Source organism: Pan troglodytes, chromosome 4 (assembly GCF_028858775.2).
Source record: "Pan troglodytes isolate AG18354 chromosome 4, NHGRI_mPanTro3-v2.0_pri, whole genome shotgun sequence".
In the NCBI taxonomy this organism is placed as follows: domain Eukaryota; kingdom Metazoa; phylum Chordata; class Mammalia; order Primates; family Hominidae; genus Pan; species Pan troglodytes.
The window spans coordinates 19889279-19907746 of NC_072402.2; the positions used below are offsets into that span (position 1 = coordinate 19889279).

Sequence of the window (18468 nt, forward strand, 5' to 3'; positions counted from 1 at the left end):
ACTGAGCACTTATCCTGTGCCAGGCATATACTACGTAGCTGTTCTGCACACAGCTTCATTTATTCCTCACAATGCCCCTAAGATAGGAACACCTAATATCTCCACTTTTCACCTGAAGAAACTGAGATTTAGTGACCTTAAGTAACTTGCCAAACACCCCACAAAGTACATAACAAAGCAAAGGCTCAAGTTGAGGGCTGCCTGACTCTAAACTTCCCCTGATGTTGACCCACTTGGTGCCTCCCAGTGTGTTCTCCCGGCCTGCTGTGCCTCTCTCTAGTGTCACACTTGCCAGACCTTATTGAAGTGAGCTTTTCACTTGTCTTTCTATCCAGCAGGTCTGAAATATTTGTCTTTGGATCCTAAACCTAGCACATGTAGGAGTTAGATAAGTTTACCAACATAAATTAAATTAATGAACAAATAAACTGGAGGGTCGGCAATATAAAAGAGTGCTGAGTTCAGAAGAGGGGAGGTAGCCACAGGCAGCAGAAGTTGGGAAAGGCTTTGTGGGTGAGGCAGGGCCTTAGCCAAGCTGGAAGAGGAAGAAAACTTAAATGTGTAGGGAAGGTGGAAGAGAAGACTGGGAGAGAAATATTATTTTAGCAAAGGCCAAATGCCTAAAATGTTTTTTGGTTCTAATTCTACCTCTCCAGCAGAATATTTTTAGTTCATTATGCCATAGCATGAATAAATGTAATACATTATTTCCATGTCAGCCAGCCCCTTCTGCTGGACCACAGGCATAATATAGGGCCTCTGCTTCATTATGATCTCCTTCCAGATACAACAATCAACTGAAAATATAAAATTGCATTGAAGGTCAGAAACCCATAGACAGCTTGCATCCAACCACATATACCGCATTTAAAAAAATTCCATAGGAAAACATGGTCAGTGTTCACCTAGTGTGAGTCACATAGCGTCCTAAAAACGATAGACTGTAATTTGAACCCATGCAAAACCTTTTAAACAGCTAATATTGCTAGCATCGAAAAAAGCAAAAAGTCACTTTTTCTTGATTATTACTACTCAGAGGCCACCCCCCAGAACTTTCAATTAACTGAGGTAGGAGACAAAACACAAGAACATAAGTATTATTTTCTGAACTTTTCATTGAAATATAGCATACACACAGAAAGTGTACATATTATAAGCGTACAGCTAATGAATTTCACAGTTGAACAGACCCTCGTAACCAATGTCTAGCTCAGGAAAGAACATTCACAGCAAACCATGCCTCATGCCTCATTCCACTCAGCATCCCTAAGGATAACCCTTCTCCTAATTACCAACACCAAAGTTAAGTTTTTCCTGTTTCTGTACTTTAGATATAAAAGATCCTGGAGCCTGTATTATTTTGGGTCTGGCTTCCGTCATTCAGCATTATATTTCTGACACTCATCCATATTGTTGTGCATAGTAATAGATCATCCATTCACATTTTTGTCCAGTAGCTGTTCTCAAAGTGTGGTTCACAAGTGTGATCCAGAAGTAAACTATTTTCATAAGTACAGGAACACATAATTTGCCTTTTTCATTGCACTGATAGCACAAAAGCAATAGTGGGAAAAATGGCTGGTACCTTACCACAAATCAAGGGAGCGGCACCAAATGGTTATAGTCATCACTGTCTTATTTTTCAACACCATGGACTACCAATCAACAGAAAGAAACAATTATTCTCCATAAAGCTAGTTTAACTTAATAATGTTCTTGGTAAAAAAAAAAAAAAAAAAAATTTAATTTGGCCAGTCCCAGTGGCTGATGCCTATGATCCGAGCACTTTGGGAGGCTGAGGCAGAAGGATCACTTGAAGGCAGGAGTATAGGACCAGCCTGGGCAACAAAGCAAGACCTCATCTCTATTAAAAAAAAAAAAAAAATTAGCTAGCATGGTGGTGTATACCTGTAGTCCCAGCTATTTCAGAGGCTGAGGTAGGAAGATCACTTGAGTCCAGGAGTTCGAGACTACAAGGAGCTATGATTGCACCACTGCACTCCACCTTGGGCAACTGAGTGAGACCTTGTCTCTAAAAAACTAAAAATAAAAAAATAATAATTTTATTACTTCTCAACTCTTGAGTACACATCTTTTTAATATTTTCTGTGTGATGTAAAGTGCTTATAAAATACTTCTGCAACAGAAAGCACAATGGATAAAAAGAGCTCATGAGGAGAATCAGTTGAGTTGTTAAGTTAAACTAGTCACTTTTGTCATGAAAAGCAATTTTATTTAAAGGAATGACGGGAAAACTGTTGTTATTCAGACTTAGGTACTTGGCAAACATTTTCTCAAAAATAAATGAAGTGAGCCTGTAACTTCCAGAAAAGCAACTGTCAGCATTTGATGCTAATGATAAAACTTGAGCTTTCAAACTAAAATTAGAGTTCTGAAAAACATATCCACCACCATGATCTTGAAGACTTCCTGATTTTAAAAAGTATTATATAAAGAAATATTGAAACATTTGTAGGATCTGAGTAATTCAGTGAATGAATATCGCCCAAATCACCAATGTATAACACAAAATCATGTGTGGGTAAAAGATCCACTCAAAGTACAAGGTAGACCAGTGGATTTTAATTTCATAGAAAATGGGAAGTTCATTGACATGGTTTCAGAATCCATACTGAAACCAATCTTTAAGACACTACCACTTTTCAACTCTTGGTGTATTATAAAGAAGAATATCCACATTTTTAAAAAGCAATTTATTACTTACCTGTGTGAGGTTGGATTTTTTCATATATAGTTAACCCTTGAACAATGTGGGGGTTAGGGGAGCTGGCCTCTTTGCAGTTGAAAATCCACATATAACTTTTTTGACTCCCCCAAAACTTAACTGCTAATAGCCTACTATTGACCAGAAGCTTTACTGATAACATAAACAGTCAAATCACATATTTTGTTTATGTCCTATATACTGTATTCTTACAATAAAGCAAGCTAGAGAAAATAAATCTTATTAAGAAAATCATGGCCAGGTACAGTGGCTCACACCTGTAATTCCAGCACTTTGGGAGGCTTAGGTGAGCAGATCACTTGAGGCCAGGAGTTCGAGACCAGCCTGGCCAACATGGAAAAAACCCATCTCTACTAAAAATACAAAAATTAGCTGGGCGTGGTGGCATGTGCCTGTAGTCCCAGCTACACGGGAGGCTGAGACATGAGAATCACTTGTACCCGAGAGGCAGAGGTTGCAGTGAGCTGAGATCATGCTACTGCACTCCAGACTGGGTGACAGAGCAAGACTCTGTCTCAACAAATACATAAATAAATGAAAATTATAAGAGAAAAATATATTTACTATTTATTAGGTGAAAGTGGATCATCATAAACGTCTTCATCCTCATCATCTTCATGCTGAGCAGATTGAGAAGAAGGAGGAAGAGGAACGGTTGGTCTTGCTGACTCATGAGCGGTTAAGGCAGAAGAAGTAGAGGCGGTGAATAAGGAGGTAGGAGAGACAGGCATATTTGCAACTTTTATTAGAAAAAAATCCATGTATAAGTGGACCTGCACAGTTCAGACCCACGTTCTTCAAGGGTTAACTGTACTTTAAATAAAATATACACCAACAGATTAAATGGAGAAGCAGAAATGAGAAACTCAGCTATTTTCTCATAAGCCAGATATTAAAATGTAAAAGAAGGCCTCTCTTCTCACTACATTTTTTGCTTTGGAAAACAAAGTGATTTTTAATAAAAACATGCTATTTACATTAGCTTACAATGGGTTTATTATTTTTAAATGTTTATAAATATTTAAAAATTTTTTCAGTTTCAAGTTATAATACAGTAAGTATCAGTAGTTATAACCCACATAATTGAAAGTTCTTTGGAGTTCTCAATAATTTTTAAGGCTGTAAGGGTCCTAAGACCAAAAAGTTTGAGAACCCCTGCTGTACAGTATTTCATTGTGAGCAGGGATTTAAATTTAGCAGTCACTTCTGGGAATATTCCTGAGATAGTTAATATTTAGCTTAATTTCCTCATCTGGTTTTTCTGCTTGTGGTTTCTTCTTCTCTGCAATCCCTCTTGCACTAGCCAATCGGATCATTCTCCAATACAGTTCTTACAGTGGCTACTACATCAGGTGCACTCTCTTCTTCCTGGCAGGAATATTTTAGAAGGCTTTACCAAGAATGTGGAATTACACTATGGCTTTAAGAATTTGGCCAGAAAGAGGTCAGAGGAGGACAGAGCAAACTTCAGAAATGTAAGCAAAAGACTTTTTCTTGGATTATGGATATGGTTTCCTGAGCTTCTCAGTGTAACATCATCTTCTAACACCAAATACTATAAAACAATCTTCTTGTGTCTTGGTAAAACATAACCCTGCTTTGTTCTCATCACAGTGCATACCACTACCTAGCTTTTTTGTTTTGTGTTGTTTTTACGTTTTAATTTTCTCTCCTCTCACTGCCTTCCCCAGAATGTAAGCTCCAAGATTGCAGAGACCTTGTCTATCTTATTCATTGACTAGAACTGTGTCTCAAACACAGTAAGTAGCTAACATGTCTTTGTTTAAATAGATGAATCGCCCAGTCTTTATTTTGCAATTCATTCAGAACTTAGAAAAGTTCTAAGATCTAGAATTTTGTTTTATTTCATGGAGTATTAGGCTTTCCTCCATTTGGGTAATAACAATAATAAGGTAATACTGACATGAAGTATTTCACAAAGTTTCCAGAGCTAAATTTTGACTTAAAATATTGCCTTTTCTTTTCTTGGTCTTACTCCATTATTGTTAGCAATATAGGCAGTTGCTGGTAAGTAACTTCACAACTCTCCGGAAATGTATGGCTTATAAATAGATTGCCATCATGTTTCTTCAAAATTATTTCTTATTCATGCTCTAAATATTTACCAATTTACATATTTCATTATAAGTTACAATCTCCATTCTGCTCCTTAAATGTTTCAACTCATGTAGATTTTTAGATTTAATCTTCTGTAAGAGAACATACTTCCTGAGATTGACTTCTAAGACTTTTGAAGCTGGAAGGAAATATTTTTATTTAAATGTTGCCAGTATTCTATATGTACCAATACAAAAAGATCTTCAAGATTTGCTATTAATTATATATAAGACAACAAGTAGAACAGTATATATACTTTGTTCTCATTTGTATTTTGTATAGTTCTGTATATGTTTTCATTATGTAGACTAACTCTGATAGAAGACAACATAAAACTGGAAAACATGGTTACCTCTTGGGAAGGGGATGGGAGGACTGGGGAAAGAGGTGGAATGGAACGGGATTGACCTTTTAATATATTTTTTTTCTTTTTTAGAGACAAGGTCTTACTCTGCTACCCAAGCTGGAGTGCAATGGTATGATCATAGCTTACTACAGCATTGAACTTCTGGATTCAAGAGATTCCCCCACGTTGGCCACCCAAGTAGCTGGAACTACAGGCATGTACCATCACACCCAGCTTATATATGTATATAATTATTTTTGGAGATACAGGATCTCACTACATTGCCCAAGCTGGTCTCAAACTCCTGGCCTCAAGATGATCCTTCTGCTTCTGCCTCTCAAAGTGCTGGGATTATAGGCATAAACCACCATGCTCAGTCCAATGTTTTTAATATCAGATACTCTTTAGTATCTTTAAGATTTTATACATTGTGTATGCATTAGTTAATTATTAAATTTTAAAGAAGTAAATTATATGGATAAAAGTGTGTCCACATACACCAATTAAGAGACAAAGATTAGCAGAACATATTAAAAACATGACTCAATTACCTGCTGTCTACAAGGAACTTACTTCAAATATTTGAAATAAATATAACAAGTAAATGGATAGAAAAAGACATATTATGTAAAAGTTAATCAAAAGAAACTGGGAATAGTTATATTAATATCAGATAAAATAGACTTATGAGCAGAGAAATTTACCAGATACAGAGTGACATTACACAATATTTTTTAAAATTTATTATTATTATTATTTTAGAGATAGCATATCACTCTGTCACTCAGGCTGGAGCGCAGTGGCATGATCATAGCTCACTACAGCCTTCAACTCCTGGGCTGAAGCAATCCTCCTGCCTCAGCCGCTGGAGTAGCTAGGACTACAGGTGTGCACCACCATGCCCGGCTAATTTATTTTATTTTTTGTAGAGATGGGATATTACCTTGTTGCCCAGGCTGGTCTCAAATACCTGGCCTCAAGCAGTCCTCCTACCTTGGCCTCCAAAAGCACTGGGATTACGGGCATGGATCATTGTCTGAGCCTGGCCCTACATAATGTTAGAAGGGTGACTCTACCAAGAGAACATAGAAGTCGTAAATGTGTGTACAAAAAGCAACAGAGTTATGAAATATCTGAAACAAAAACTGGTGAAACTGAAAAGAGAAATAGACAAATCTACAATTACAGTTGTAAACTTCAATAGCCCTCTTTCAACAATTGATATAATAACTAGGCAGAAAATCAGCAAGAATATAGAAAACTCAACAACAGTATCAACCAATAGGATCTAATTGACATTTATGGAACACTCCACCAGACAAACAGCAGAATACACATTCTTCTCAAGAGCCCATGGAACCTATACTGAGATAGATCATATCCTAGACCATAAAACAAACCTCAACAAATTTAAAGGATTGAAACCATACAAAGTGTGTTCTCTGACTACAATGGAAGAAAACTAGAAATCAACAACAGAGTGATAAACAATGCATTTCTAAATAATCCATGGATCAAAGAGGAAGTTCCAAAAGAACTGAATAAAAATGAAAGTACAGCATATAAAAATTTGTGGGACACAGCTAAAGCAGTGCTTAGAGGGAAATTTACAGCATTAAATGCTTACATTAGAACAGAGAAACAGTCTGAAATCAGTAACCTAAACTCCTACCTCAAGAACCTAGACAAAGAAAAGAAAAATGAACACAAAATAAATAGAAGAAAATAAAATTCAGAAATCATTAACCGCAAATTAATGTGAAGCCAGAAAAACAATACAAAAAATCAATAAAACTAAAACCTCACCCTTTGAGAAGATCAATTACATTGACAAAACTCTAGCAAGACTGACAAAGGGAAAAAAAAGAAAATCCACAAATTACCAATACTAATACAACAGGGAATATCATGACAGATCCTGCAGATAGTAAAAAGATAATATGGGAATACTGTGGCAATTCTACATGCAAAACTCTAGCAATTTTGATGAAATAGGCCAATTCCTTGAAAATCACAAAGTACAACAACTAATTCAGAATGAAATAATTTCTGTAGTCCAATAACTATTAAGAAAATTGAATTCATAATCTTAAAGTTCTCCCAAAATAAATTATCAGGCCCAGATGGTTTCACTGGAGAATTATTCCCAATGTTTACAGAAGAATTAACACCAACTTTACACACTTTCCTCCAGAAAATATAAGATAACATGCCTAATTCATTTTATGAAGCTATTATTACCCTGATATCAAAATCATAGGGAGATAGTACAAAAAAAGAAAATCATTAGCCAATATCACTCATGAAAATACATGTAAAAGTTCTTAAGAATATATAAGCAAATAGAATTCAATAATATTTTAGAGAAATTAAGTATATTCCATGACAAAGTGGGCTAATTTCAGGGATGTAAGGTTAGTTCAATATTTGAAAATCAATCAGTGTAATCCACCATTTAACAGACTAAAGAAAAATATCACATGATCATTCCACTTGAGAATGAGCACTTGAAAAAATTCAACACTAATTCATACCAAAAGCTCTCAGAAAACTAGAAATAGAAGTGAATTTCCTCAACTGGTTAAAGCCACTATTATACTTAATGATGAAAAATTTAACGCTTTCCCTCAAAGATCAGAAATAAAACAAAGACATCTGCTTTTATCACTCTTACTCACCCATATTACTGGAAGTTCTATTCAATACAATATATCAAGAAAAGGAAATAAAAATTACATTGATTAGGAAGAAAGAAACAAGACTAATTCTATTTTTAGGTATAATTGTCTACACAAAAGTTCCTAAGGAATCTACAAGAAATCTCCTAAAAATACTAAGTGAGTTCAACAAGGTCATAGGATAGAAAATGAACATACAAAAATGGATTCTATTTCATTATACTAGCAATGAACACATAAACACCAAAATTAAAAATACAACTTACAATCACTCAAAAAATGAAGTACTTGAATGTAAATTCAACAAAACATAAACAGTATTTATGTGCTGAAAGTTACAAAATGCCGATGAAGGAAATAAAAAAAATCTAAATAGAGAGACAGGCTGTATTTAATGACTGGTAGACTCAACATATTAAGGATATTAATTTTCCCTAAATAGATATATAGGTTTAATCCAATTCCTTTCAAAATCCCAGGCAGAATTGTTGTAGATATGGGCAACATCTTTCTCACATTTATATAAAAAAGTAAAGGAAGAAAAACAGCTTTAAATTTTTTAATAAAGTGAAAGAAATCAGTCTTTTTAATTTCAAGACTTATTATGTAGCTATAGTAATCAAAATTGTATAATATTGGTAGAAGGGCAGACACATATATCAGTGGAACTGAACAGAACACCCAGAAATAGAGCCAAACAAATATGCCTAACTGACTTTTGATGAAGGTGCAAAAGCAATTCAATGGAGGAAGAACAGCCTTTTCAATATATGGCACTGGAGCAATTGCACATCTATGGGAAAATAAATATGAACTTCAACATACACCTCACATTTTATTACACATAAAAATTAACCCAAAATGGATTGCAGACTAAAGTGTAATTTGCTAAACTGTTTTGCATTCTGTGTTAGAAAAAAATTGGATGAAAATTTTGGGATTGAGTTGTAGGCAAAGAATTCTTAGATTTGTGCTCTCTTTGGCAGCACATATACTAAAACTGGAATGATACAGAGAAGATTAGCATGGCCCTTGAACAAGGATGACACACATATTCATGAGGCGTTCCATAATTTTCAAAATAGACCCAGCTGAGGAATGACTCTCAGAGTTCAAAGACTGGTTGTCTGAACTGACTCAGTCAGACAAATATAAAGAAAAGACAATATCTTAATGAAAAAAAAACCTATGAGAATTATGGGATTACATAAATAGACCAAATCTATGACTCATTGGCATCCCTGAAAGAGAGAGAGAAAATAAGCAACTTGGAAACATATTTGAGTATATCATCCATGAAAATTTCCCCAACCTCACTACAGAGGCCAATATTTAAATTCAGAAAATGTAAAAAATGCCTGTGAGATACTGTACAAGACAACCACCCCCAAGACACACAGTCTTCAGATTTTCCAAGACTGACATAAAAGGAAAAATATAAAGGAAGATAGAAGGGGAAGGTCACCTACAAAGGGAAATTTGACAGGCTAATAATGGACTTTTCAGCAGAAATCCTACATGCCAGAAGAGATTGGGTGGGGTGGGTGGGGGGTGCGGTTATATTCAATATTCTTAAAGAAAAGAAACTCCAATAAAAAATTTCATATCCAGCCAAACTAAACTTCATATGTAAAGGAGAAATAAGATTCTTTTCAGACAAGCAAACACTAAAGAAATTAATTATCACCAGACCTGCCTTACAAGAGGTCCTTAAGGGAGTGCTAAATATGGAAACGAAAGACTTACTGGCCACTAAAAAAACACACTTAATTTCATAGACCATTGACACTATAAAGCAACTACACAATCAAGTCTGCATAATAACCAGCTAATAACATGATGACAGGATCAAATCTGCACATATCAATATTAATCTTGAAGGTAAATGTACTAAATGCTCAATTAAAAAGCATAGAGTGGCAAGTTGGATACAGAAGTAAGACCTAACTGTGTCCTGTCTTCAAGAGACCCATCTCATACAATGACACAATAAGCTCAAAGTAAACGGATGGAAAAAAATCTACCAAGCAAATGAAAAACAGAAAAAAAAAGGGAGGGGCTCCTATTCTAATTTCAGACAAAACAGACTTTAAACCAACAAATATCAGAAGAGACAAAGGCATTACATAATGGTAAGGGGTTCAATTCAACAGGAAGAACTAACTACCCTAAATATATATGCACCCAACACAGGAGCACCCAGATTCATAAAACAACTTGTTAGAGACCTGTGAAGACACATAGATAACAATACAATAATAATAGGAGATGTCAACATCCCACCAACGTAATAAACCATTAAGGCAGAAAACTAACAAAGATATTCAGGACCTGAACTCAACATGTAACCAAATAGACCTAACAGATATCTACAGAACTCTGTACCCCAAAAGAGCAGAACATACATTCTTCTCAGCTGCACATGTCATATACTCTAAAATTGATCATATAATCAGCCATAAGACAATTTTCAGGAAATTTAAAAAAAATCATACCAAACACACTCTCAGACCATAGTGCAATAAAAATGGAAAACAGTACCAAGAAGATTACTCAAAACCATACAATTACATGGAAATTAAACAGTCTTCTCTGGAATGATTTTTGGGTAAACAATGAAATTAAAGCAAAAATCAGGAAATTCTCTGAAATTAATGAGAACAAAGATATAGCATACCAGAATCTCTGGGACACAGTTAAAGCAGTATTAAGAGGAAAGTTTATAACATCAAACACCCACACTGAAAAGTTAAAAAGATCTCATTCATATTAGTAACCTAACATCACACCTTGAGGCACTAGAAAAACAAGAGCAAACCAATCCTAAAGCTAACAGAACAAGAAATAACCCAAATCAGAACTGAACTAAAAGAAATTAAGATGCAGAAAAGCATACAAAAGATCAATAAAACCATAAGTTGGCTATTTGAAATGATAAATAAGATAGATTAACTGCTAGTTAGACTAATAAAGAAAAAAAAAAGGGAGAAGATCCAAATAAACACAATCAGAAATGACAAAGGGGACATTACCACTGACCCCACAGAAATACAGAAAAAAAAAAAAAATCAGAGGCTATTATGAACACATGTATGCACACAAACTAGAAAACCTGCACACAAACTAGAAAACCTGCAAGAAAGAGCTAAATTCATGAAAACATACAACTTCCCAAACTGAACCAGGAAGCAATTCAAATCTGGAACAGACCAATAATGAGTTCCAAAATTGAATCCCTAATAAAAAGCCTAACAACCAGAAAAAGCCCAGAACCAGATGGATTCACACTGAATTCTACTAGACACATAAAGAAGAGCTGGTACCATTTCTACTTAAACTTTTCCAAAAAGTTGAAAAGGAGGGACTCCTCCCCAGCTCATTCTATAAAGCCAGCATTATCCTGATACCAAAACCTGGCAGAGACACAACAACAACAAAAACTTCAGGCCAATATCCATGATGAACATAGATGCAAAAATCCTCAACAAAATAATAGCAAACCAAATCCAGCAGTACATCAAAAAGCTAACCCACTGCCATCAAGTAGGCTTTATCCCTGGAATGCAAGGTTGGTGCAACATACACAAACTAATGTGATTCATCACATAAACAGAATGAAAAACAAAAACCACATGATCATCTCAATAGATGCAGAAAAGGCAGTCAATAAAATTCAGCATCCCTTCATGTTAAAAACTTGCAACAAACCAGGCATTGAAGAAACATATTCCAAAATAATAAGGGCTATCTATGACAAACTCACAGCCAACATCCTACTGAATGGGCAAAAGCTGGAAGTATTCCCCTTGACAACAGAACAAGACAAAGATGCCCCCTTTCACCGCTCTTATTCAACACAGTACAGGAAATCCTAGCCAGAGTTACCAGGCAAGAGAAAGAAATAAAAGGCATCCAAATAGGAAGAGAGGAAGTCAAACTATCTCTGTTTGCAAATGATATGATTCTATACTGAGAAAACCCTATAGTCTCTGCCCAAAAGCTCCTAAATCTGATAAACAACTTCAGCAAAGTTTCAGGATACAAAATCAATGTGCAAAAATCAGTAGCATTTCTATTCAGTAATAATGTCCAAGCTGAGGGCCAAATCAAGAATGTGATCCTATTCACAATAGCCACAAAAAAATACAATACCTAGGAATGAAACTCACCAGGGAGATGAAAGATCTCTACAAGAACTACAAAACACTGCTCAAAGAAGTCAGAGATGACACAAATGAATAGAAAAATATTCCATGCTCATGGATAGGAAGAATCAATATTGTTAAAATGGCCATACTGCCCACAGCAATTTACAGATTCAATGCTATTCCTATCAAACTACCAACGACATTTTTCACAGAATTAGAGAAAACTATTTTAAACTTCATAGAGAACTAATATGAAGAGCCCAAATAGCCACGACAATCCTAAGCAAAAAGAACAAGCCGGAGGCATCACATTATCCGTCTTCAAACTGTACCACAAGACTACAGTAATTAAAGCAGCATGATACTGGTACAAAATTAGACACATAGACCAAAGGACCAAAATAGCCCAGGAATAAAGCCGCACACCTACAACCATCTGATCTTTGACACAACTGACAGAAATTAACAATGGGGAAAGAATTGCCTATTAAATAAACTGTTCTGGGAGAACTGGCTAGCCATATGCAGAAGATTGAAACTGGACCCCTTTCTTATACCATATACAAAAATCAACTCAAGAAGGATTAAACACTTAAGTATAAAACCAAAAATTATAAATATCCCAGAAGAAAACCTAGGAAATACCATTCTAGACATAGGCCTTGGCAGAGATTTTATGATGAAGATGGCAGAAGCAATTGTAAGAAAAACAAAAATTGACAAGCGGGACCTAATTAAACTAAAGAGCTTCTGAACAGCAAAAGACACTATCAACAGAGTAAATAGACAACTCACACAACAGGAGAAAATATTTGCACCCTATGCATCTGACAAAGTCTACTATCTATAATCTATAAGGTACTTAACAATCTAAAAACAAATAACACCATTAAAAAGGGGGCAAAAGACATAAACACGTTTCAAAAGAAGATATATACACAGCCACAAAGCATTCAAAAAATTCTCAACATCCCTAATCATTAGAAAAATGCAAATTAAAACCACAATGAGATACTATCCGACATCATTCAGAATGGCTATTAAAATGTTTAAAAAAAATAGCAGATGATGGCAAGGCTGCAGAGAAAAGGGAGCACTTACACACTGTTGTAAATTAGTTCAGCCACTAATTTCAAGCAGTTTGGTGATTTCTCAAAGTATTTAAAAATAGAGCTACCATTTGACCCAGCACCCAGCAATCTCATATTGGGTATATACCCAAAGGAATATAAATCATTCTACTATAAAGACATATGCACATGTATGTTTGTCAAAGTACTATTCACAATAGCAAAGACCTGTAATCAACCTAAATGCCTATCAGTCATAGGCTGGATAAAGAAAATGTGCTACATATATACCATAGAATACTACACAGCCATAAAAACAGAATGAGATCATGTCCTTTGCAGCAACATGTATGGAGCAGGAGACCATTTTCCTAAATGAACTAACACAGTAACAGAAAACCAAACACCAAATGTTCTCACTTATAAGTGGGAGCTAAACATTGAGTAAACACAGACACAAAGAAGGGAACAAGAGACACGGAGGCCTACTTGTGCAGGGTGGGAGAAGGGTGAGGATCAAAAAACTGCCTATCAGGTACTATGCTTATTACCTAAGTGATGAAATCATATGTACACTACCCCCCCATAACACACAATTTATCTACAGAACAAACCTGAGCCTGAAATAAAAGTTTAAAGAAAGAGTTCTTAGACTTGACACCAGAGGCACAATTCATAAAAGGAAAAATTGATAAAGTGGGTTTCATCAAAATGAAAATGTTTGCTCTGCGAAAGACCATAAAGAGGCTGAAAAGACAAGCTACAGACTGGGGAGAAAATACTTGCAAACCACATATTTAACAAAGGGCTAGTATCTAGAATGTATAAAGAACACTTAAAACTCAGGAGTGAAAAAACAAACCATTGAATTAGAAAATGAACAAAAGAGATGGCGTATTTGTCCTTGTCACGTCAGTTGTTTGAGAAGACTTGAATTTAAAGACTATAAAAAGGATATGCAGATATAAGCTTTACCACATACTGGAAAGGAAATGTAAAAAAGAAACAGGTTGAACTTTGGAATTCATACTCATAATGCTATTGAGGACTAAATAATCCAGAATATATAGATGCTGGACTAACAAATTCTGATGCAAATTATGTGTAGCCCTGAAGATCATAGGCCAACCTCTGTAGGTACAGCTGGAGTCTTCCTGATATGGTATTACCACTGTCAATCCTAGGAGAAGCCTGAACTGAAAATATACAGATTCTGGGGGCAGGGGCAGGGGGACTTTCACTGGAGAAGGAAAACTCACTTCTTTCTGTGGGCCTTCTGGGAGGATTTAAATACTCCCAGACTGAGCTGGAGGGTGAGCAGCAGTCCCTTTAGCAACCCTGGGACAGGGCTAGAGGATGTCTTGGATGTCATCTATTCTGTGTGGTACTTCCCAACATTACGCCTGCCTACACCCCATGCTCCATGAAGTTTTGTGGGAACCTGTAGCCTGGTTTCTACTGTGTGGAATTAGGAGAGGACCTAGTTTTCACTTTGGACAAAGTAGCTAAGTTTACAAAGAGAATCCCTGTCCTCCTTACCCAAGAGTCATAGAGATGGTAAAATCATCTTTGTGCATCAGTGTAGACACCTCACAAAGGTCATTACAACAGAGATAGCTGTGTGGTAGCTTTGTAGAAAGCCTAAATAAAACATCAGGAAACAGCTGCTCTATCCTGGACACACTCAAACCAGCACCTGCTTGGTGCTGGAAAGCGGATGAAACCTGTGAGGGAAGGGGCCAGTTTCCTGCAATCAGGCTGGTCTGTAAGACTGGGGTTCATATCACTTGGGTATTAAGAGGAAATAAGAAAATATATGGCAGTCATTGGTTGTTGAGACTGGGACATTTGGGTTTTACTAAGTTAAGAGAAAAGATCACTCTCCCCTTTTCAATAACACAATGTCTTTTCATTAGAAGCCTGAAATAGCAGGGTTTTTCTCTGCTGTTCCATTCCTTCGAAACCCTAGTCATAATTAGCTTCCCACAACTCCTCCTAGGTTTCTTCCACCATTACTCATCAGCCCGGTCTATTTGTGTTACAGATTATGATTTCTCAACCTCCATCAGTTTCACTAAGTTTAGTACCAACTTTTTAAAGTCCATATTGCACATCTTTGGGGAACATAGGTACTTCTCCCTTATTATTATTATTAAATGCTTCCAAGTTCATCTGATATATTCACAGAGGTTCTTAATCTGAGATATGTGGCTATGAGGGTTTGTGGATAAAATCAAGTGATCCATGAGTTTAGGCAGGAAAAATATTGCATATATTTATTTTAATTAACCTCTAACTGAAATTTAGCATTTTCTTCTATTATTAAAGTAAGCAGGAAATCACAATGAAATAAAGAGAACAGCAGCTACTTTTATATTGCATTTTAATTGTTTCAGGTATATCAAATTTCATTTATGCTCATCACTAGTTAAAATTAGATGTGCCACTAGATCAAATGTTTACAAATAAACACATATGTCACAAATTTAAAAAATATTTTTGTAACCCTTTCAATATAATTTGTGTCCTTTGTAACCCTGTATTTTCTATGAAAAAGAACATATTATTCTGAGAAGGGATCCACAGACTTAACTAAGCTGTCCAAGGAAATAATTCTACAAAAAAGCAAAAAAAAAAAAAATTCGTGGAATAGCTAAAAGTCTCTACACCATAATAATGAAAAGATTAAAAGCAACCTAAATGCCCAATAACAGAAGACTGGTGAAACAATGCAGTCACTAAACATAATGCTGTAGAAGACTATTTAAGGGCATATGTGGAAAGATGATCACGATATATTATGTAAAAAAAAAAGGTTGTGCATAATGTGATCTTTTTTTGTAAATCAAACACAGTCACATATACACCTACACCTAAAAAAACAGAAAATAGATGTCAAGACACACACAAAGATGCTAAGGTGGTTATTTACAGATGGTGGGAACTGTGAGTAATCTTTTTGCTTATCTCAGTTGTAGAAATTTTATATGAACTTGTAATTATTTTTGCAAGAAAAATCAATAAAAATTATTATATTTAAAATAAATGAAGTCCTAAGAAAGGATTCAAAAAGATATATAATTCTTAATAATGATCAACTATGCACTCATTCATTCAACAAATACATCTCAGTTCAATAGTCAATATTATGGGAGGAATTAATGCTATCTACTGGATTCACTATCATTAGGGAAAAAGATCTAATTTTCATACCACTGATTTAGCAGCTGAATGAGTAAAACTTTTGGTTAAGCACCATTTTTTTTTCTTTTTTCTTTTTTATTATACTTTAAGTTTTAGGGTACATGTGCACATTGTGCAGGTTAGTTACATATGTATACATGTGCCATGCTGGTGCGCTGCACCCACTAACTCGTCATCTAGCATTAGGTATATCTCCCAATGCTATCCCTCCCCACTCCCCCCACCCCACCACAGTCCCCAGAGTGTGATATTCCCCTTCCTGTGTCCATGTGATCTCATTGTTCAATTCCCACCTATGAGTGAGAATATGCGGTGTTTGGTTTTTTGTTCTTGCGATAGTTTACTGAGAATGATGGTTTCCAATTTCATCCATGTCCCTACAAAGGACATGAACTCATCATTTTTTATGGCTGCATAGTATTCCATGGTGTATATGTGCCACATTTTCTTAATCCAGTCTATCATTGTTGGACATTTGGGTTGGTTCCAAGTCTTTGCTATTGTGAATAATGCTGCAATAAACATACGTGTGCATGTGTCTTTATAGCAGCATGATTTATAGTCCTTTGGGTATATACCCAGTAATGGGATGGCTGGGTCAAATGGTATTTCTAGTTCTAGATCCCTGAGGAATCGCCACACTGACTTCCACAATGGTTGAACTAGTTGACAGTCCCACCAACAGTGTAAAAGTGTTCCTATTTCTCCACATCCTCTCCAGCACCTGTTGTTTCCTGACTTTTTAATGATTGCCATTCTAACTGGTGTGAGATGATATCTCATAGTGGTTTTGATTTGCATTCCTCTGATGGCCAGTGATGGTGAGCATTTTTTCATGTGTTTTTTGGCTGCATAGATGTCTTCTTTTGAGAAGTGTCTGTTCATGTCCTTTGCCCACTTTTTGATGGGGTTGTTTGTTTTTTTCTTGTAAATTTGTTTGAGTTCATTGTAGATTCTGGATATTAGCCCTTTGTCAGATGAGTAGGTTGCGAAAATTTTCTCCCATGTTGTAGGTTGCCTGTTCACTCTGATGGTAGTTTCTTTTGCTGTGCAGAAGCTCTTTAGTTTAATTAGATCCCATTTGTCAATTTTGGCTTTGGTTGCCATTGCTTTTGGTGTTTTGGACATGAAGTCCTTGCCCATGCCTATGTCCTGAATGGTAATGCCTAGGTTTTCTTCTAGGGTTTTTATGGTTTTAGGTCTAACGTTTAAATCTTTAATCCATCTTGAATTGATTTTTGTATAAGGTGTAAGGAAGGGATCCAGTTTCAGCTTTCTACATATGGCTAGCCAGTTTTCCCAGCACCATTTATTAAATAGGGAATCCTTTCCCCATTGCTTGTTTTTCTCAGGTTTGTCAAAGATCAGATAGTTGTAGGTATGCGGTGTTATTTCTGAGGGCTCTGTTCTGTTCCATTGATCTATATCTCTGTTTTGGTACCAGTACCATGCTGTTTTGGTTACTGTAGCCTTGTAGTATAGTTTGAAGTCAGGTAGTGTGATGCCTCCAGCTTTGTTCTTTTGGCTCAGGATTGACTTGGCAATGCGGGCTCTTTTTTGGTTCCATATGAACTTTAAAGTAGTTTTTTCCAATTCTGTGAAGAAAGTCATTGGTAGCTTGATGGGGATGGCATTGAATCTGTAAATTACCTTGGGCAGTATGGCCATTTTCACGATATTGATTCTTCCTACCCATGAGCATGGAATGCTCTTCCATTTGTTTGTATCCTCTTTTATTTCCTTGAGCAGTGGTTTGTAGTTCTCCTTGAAGAGGTCCTTCACATCCCTTGTAAGTTGGATTCCTAGGTATTTTATTCTCTTTGAAGCAATTGTGAATGGGAGTTCACTCATGATTTGGCTCTCTGTTTGTCTGTTGTTGGTGTATAGGAATGCTTGTGATTTTTGTACATTGATTTTGTATCCTGAGACTTTGCTGAAGTTGCTTATCAGCTTAAGGAGATTTTGGGCTGAGACGATGGGGTTTTCTAGATATACAATCATGTCGTCTGCAAACAGGGACAATTTGACTTCCTCTTTTCCTAATTGAATACCCTTTATTTCCTTCTCCTGCCTGATTGCCCTGGCCAGAACTTCCAACACTATGTTGAATAGGAGCGGTGAGAGAGGGCATTCCTGTCTTGTGCCAGTTTTCAAAGGG

The 18468-nt window shown here is 35.9% G+C and overlaps 2 long non-coding RNA genes and 1 other non-coding gene across 4 annotated transcripts in view; 2 read left to right on the forward strand and 1 right to left on the reverse strand.

The window, feature by feature from the left end:
* Positions 1-18468, reverse strand: part of LOC129143936 (uncharacterized) — an 812938-nt gene that overhangs the window by 548823 nt on the left and 245647 nt on the right. The window lies entirely within an intron of this gene.
* LOC129143938 (uncharacterized) lies at positions 4044-5680 on the forward strand. Its single transcript, XR_008547885.2, has 2 exons — positions 4044-4221; positions 5301-5680. It is a non-coding gene; the product is annotated as an uncharacterized LOC129143938 (long non-coding RNA).
* On the forward strand, positions 8859-8965 carry LOC112209404 (U6 spliceosomal RNA). The gene has a single exon (XR_002944132.1). It is a non-coding gene; the product is annotated as a U6 spliceosomal RNA (small nuclear RNA).